Consider the following 4,731-nt stretch of genomic DNA (forward strand, 5'->3'; position numbering starts at 1 on the left):
GGAGGACACGCTGAGCAAGAACAAGAGCGCGTGGGTCGCCATCAGCACCAGCAACTCCACCTCCCCCGTCATCGAGTTCTGGGAGTAAGGCCGGGCTGGTGCGGGCAGGCGGAGGGCGTGGGTGGGCAGAGAGGGCCGCCCGCTCCCTCCCTCATCTTCTCCCCGGGGCGAGGCAGCCACTCGTCTTCCAGGGGAGGGACGGAGGGTGCAGGGCCGCAGCTCAGGCTACGCCTTTGCGCGCAGACCGGGCCGGAACCGACCCCCAGTTCTGCCTTTCGCTGGCCCTCTGACCCTCTGCAAGTCCCCTTCTGAGCCTCAGTTTCTTTAGCTGTCAAATGAGGGGAACGAATCGTTCCTGCCCCTGTGGGATCCCGGCGAAGATTGCTTCCCAAAGGCGGGGACCCGTCGTTACTGCTGTCTGCAGATGATACGGCTTTCGTAATGTATTCTAGAAAAATTATATTCTCTGTTATTGCACGGAGAAAAATGCGTATGGTAAGCCGAAGTAGTTACTCAAGTGCAAGGTGAGTAGATAGAGTGAAAAATACACATCAGTTAGCTTTCGCCGTGTAACAGCCGTCCCCGTTCTTGGTGGCTTCAAACGACGACCTTTTATTTGACTCTTGTTTCTGCTGCGTGTGGGCGGTTTGGGCCAAGCTGGGCTGGGCGGTTCTTCTGCTCTCGGGCTCCTTGGCGCACCTGTCATCAGCTGTACATCCGCGGGGTTTGGCTGGCGGTCGGCTGGGGCGTCAGGGGCAGCCGGTCCATGCGGTCTCATCGCCCGGCAGGCTTGTCACCGGTGGCTCGGCGCTCCGGGAGCGAGAAACGACCAAGCTCTGGGGCCCAAGCACTTTCCAAGTGCCTGCACCCAAGAGGAACCCAGAATTCGAGAGGGAGGAGAGATGAACTCTGTCCCTAACGAGAGGAAGGGAGAACTGGGGGCATCTCTGCATGTTTTTCTGTTCTTCGTGAGCTATCGAAGTTGGGGCTTAGCCCTCGGGGACAGCCCGCTGGACCCCGAAATAGCCGAGAGGAGGCCTGGCGTGGAGGTGGCCGGAGCGGGGGGTGCTATTTAGGAAGTAGGTGGTCTCCCGCCACCACGAGAGGATAATCCCTCTCTCTCGTTTGTGGCTCTGCTGTTTTCGGGGTGTCTGGACTCCCGACAGGCCGGCGCAGGGAACAGGCCAGAGGGGGGCGCTGCCTGCTTTTGGGCCCGGTCAGGGCTGGGAAGTCCCGGGCCAGGCGGGTCCGCTGCCCTCCCTCGGTGCGAGGCGCTCTGAGTGGGCGGCGCGTGTCACTGTCCCGGCCCGTGGGCCTTTGGCACGTGCTCGCGGGCAGGTCCCCAGGCCCCGCTTGGACCGGGCCTCCTCACGTGGACGCATTTTCCACTTGCGAACAAAGAGGCACGAAAAGCACATCCAGCACCCCTGTTCCCCGCCCTGGAACTTCATTCTTCTCCACATGGGGCCCGAGACACAGCCCTGCCCTTGCTCTGCGGTTCTCGGCACGGCCTGGCCGCCGGGCCTGTCCCCGCCCAGAGCGCTGGCTCCCGGCCAGGTCCCGCTGGGACCGCCCGGCCTCCTCCACCGGGGACCGGGCTGCCCGGGCTCGAGCCCACGTTCTGCCGCTGCCGGCTGGGGCGGGCGTGTCCGCTCCGTGTCCTCGCCTGCACTGGGCCTGCCCTGCCCTGCCGGGGTCGCGGGGCGGCCCCCAAACCGCACGGTACACGAGGGGGGTTAGGGTTGTTGGTGCAGCGTCCTCGTGGGGCGGAAAACTGCTCCCCGGAGACATCCGGAGCCTTTTCAGCGTCGTGACCTTAGAGACCTGCCCTTCCTCCAATGCCCGTGACGTCCCCTCTCGCGAAGGGCTGTCCTCTTTGCGGCCCTGCTGGTCTCCCTGTTGTCCGGGGCCCGGGGGGGTCCTGGGGGGGCTCCCGGGAGCAGCGCGAGGTCCTCACTCAGCCACCCCTGCCCAGCCCCGGCCGGGCCCTCCAGGGCATCCCGGGGTCCTTGTCTCCCCGAATCTCTGTTCCGTGCACCCCAGCTCCCTTTCCTGGCCCGGAAGGCACCGAGACGGTGTTGATCTTTGCAGAGTTCCCGGCCCCAAGCTCTGCATTTGCTCCGTCCGCGGCCCGGCCGCCCGCGTGGGCTCCAGCCCTCCCTTTGGGCTTCGTGGGCTTTTAATACCTGAGTATTAAAAAAATAACTTTTCCTCGTTCCAGAGCCCCGGGCAGCAGTGGGGTCTGTGGGAGACCGGCCGGGAAGGGAGGCTGAGGCCGGAGGACGGGGCCGGGCACCGCGGCGGGGACAGACCTGGCCTCCTGCCTTCAGGAACCTTCCCTCTCGTCAGCACGAAACACTGGGAAGGAAGGAGCCAGACCCTGTGCGCACAGAGCTGGGATTTGACCCTATTGTTTCATCTCATCTCTGCGGAGGCTTTTGGAGCGGGGAAAATGTCCAGGCATCATCCAAAACTCCTCTTTCTACCCCAAATCCAATGCACAGGTCCAAGAGAAGGCTCCCCCCTTCAACGTATATCCAGAACCTCCCCGAGGACTCTCTCTCCCCCAGGGCACCCCCCTTGTCCTCACTCTCCTGGACACCAGAGACTGTCTCGGCCCACCGAGTGCCGACTCTTCCTTGGCCTGGCTGTGCAGCCCAGAGCAGCAAGTCACTACCCCTCTCTGGCCTGGCTGCAAGTGGAGGGACCATATGCGCCGGGCTTTGAGGGATGAGTAGGAGCTCGCTAGGCAGAAAAGGAGAGAGAGAAGACATTCCGAGCAGAAGGAACAGCCCATGCAGACGCACGGCGCTCTGAAAGCCGGTGAGAGTTTGGGAGCAGCGAGTGGTTGGTCTGGCCAGACCACGGGACGCACGAGCCGGTGACGGGAGGTGGGGTCACGGAGACAGGCTGAAGCCTCGGATGGTCGGTGGTGAGTTGGAGCGTCGCTCTCTGGGAGGAGAAACCGTGGAAGGTTTAGAGAAGGGGAGTGACGTGGTTGAAGCTGTGTTTTCCGGGCAGTCCTTAGGGAACGCACCGGTAGGAAAGAGATGTGTATCTGGATGTATATTGAGCACCGACTGTATACAGGGCTGCAGAGGGCTCAGCAGATCTGGGCTCCCCTTGGGGCGCAAGTTCCGCGAATGCCCCTGGAGACGGCCACCGACCTGCAGCAAGAGAGGCTCGTCGGGAGGTGACCCTGGCGGTGCTGGGCCGCAGGACTGAGGATATCCCCAAAGGCCGGTCTGGACGCCCTGGAGCCGGAGCCCAGCCCTGGCCGTTCTTCCCTTCCGCTCCCGGCCTGCCCGTCCCGCCGCAGATGTTGCCGGGCAGGCTCTCAGGAGCTGCCCTGCAGACAGATAACTAGGTCCTCTGGGGCCACAGACTCCTCTTCTGGGTGACGTTTCCCTTCCCTTGCGGGAGGACGCACAGCCCAGTCCAGCTCCCGCGTGTCCCAGCGGCAGGACCTCGGGGCGGTCACCTCGGCTCTGCAAACCCCGCAGACAGCGTGGTCCTGGCACCCCGCAAGCCCGGCTTGAGTGTTAAGAAGCCAGGAGAAGGCCGGGCCTCCGCGCACTGAGGCCCAGAGACCTGCTGGGACTTGCCCAAGGTCCCCTGCACAGCTGGGAGTAGCGAAGATCCCAGCCTCGACGTCCGACACCAGACCCCGTCCCGCTGATCTTTGGTGTGTGTCCCCGCCGGCCGCCGGCCAGAAGCCCGGGCCGGGCCTGGGAGCCCAAGTGCGGTCCCCGGTCACACTGTGCCGCGTGTGTGTGCGTCTCCCGCACTGGGGTCACTCTGGGGGTCCGTTCTCAGCCTGGACCCCCGACGCCCGCCCGTCTGCAACGCTGAGTCACCAGCGTCACCAGGAGCCGCTGAGATGTCCTTTTCGAGGTCCCCGTGGGAAGCGGCTGGGGGCCAGAGACTGATATTTCGTGCCGGCTTGTCTCTGCTCTGTGACAGGGAAGCGGAGCCTCTGCCCCCGGTAACGCCTTACTCTTGGGGTCACCTCTGTCCCCAGGTCTCCCGCTGCCCCCAGGCCCCAGGGCACGGGCGGGCCAGAGCCGAGCCTTCCTCCCCGGGCCCCCCGGGGAGCTCGGCACGTAGCGTCAGACTTGATTAGAATCAAAGAAATGAGTCACCTTTGCAAACAAGCCCGGCTCAGCCGACCTTGCCCCGCAGCTGTCGGAAGGAGGAGGCCGGGGAGGGAGGCCGCGGCGCCCCGCGCTCTGGGCGGACGAGCCCTGTTATCACTGTTGCCCCCGCCGGTCTCCGGGGGGAGCCGCGGCCAATAAATGGCTGGCCCGCGGTCAAGAGGAAACGATTTGGCCGGCACGGAGGACGCATTTGCTTCTCTGAGTGCCGGCGGGACGGCGGCCGGGCGGCTGCCTCCGAACAGACGTTCGGGCCATTCTTTTCCGGATTCTGCCCTGGAGCGGAGCGTTTGTTCTTGGACACGAAGGCGGCTCGCCCCGTCCCCTCCCTCTGCGCGGGAGAGGCAGGGACGCCCGCACCCAGGGGTAGCTGGTCCCCAGGGTGGCGTCAGAGCAGAAGGAGCTAGGCCCAGGACTGATTTCCATCGGGATGATTTCAGGGGAATTCCTGACCCTGTGCGAGCCTCAGTTTCCCCATCAACCGAATGGGTATCATCGATTTCCACAGCTCACGCAGAGTGAGCCCCGACCGCGTGCCGGGCACCGTCGGGTGATCAAGACGGACACAGACTCTGCC

General features: G+C 64.5%; 1 protein-coding gene across 2 annotated transcripts in view; it reads left to right on the forward strand.

Moving 5' to 3' along the window:
- The window catches only part of SLC6A6 (solute carrier family 6 (neurotransmitter transporter), member 6), a 135,821-nt gene that overhangs the window by 99,752 nt on the left and 31,338 nt on the right, over nt 1-4,731 (forward strand). The gene's annotated exons all lie outside the window — the stretch shown is intronic.

Source organism: Propithecus coquereli, unplaced genomic scaffold (assembly GCF_000956105.1).
Source record: "Propithecus coquereli isolate 6110/MARCELLA unplaced genomic scaffold, Pcoq_1.0 Scaffold588, whole genome shotgun sequence".
NCBI classification, from domain to species: Eukaryota; Metazoa; Chordata; class Mammalia; order Primates; family Indriidae; genus Propithecus; species Propithecus coquereli.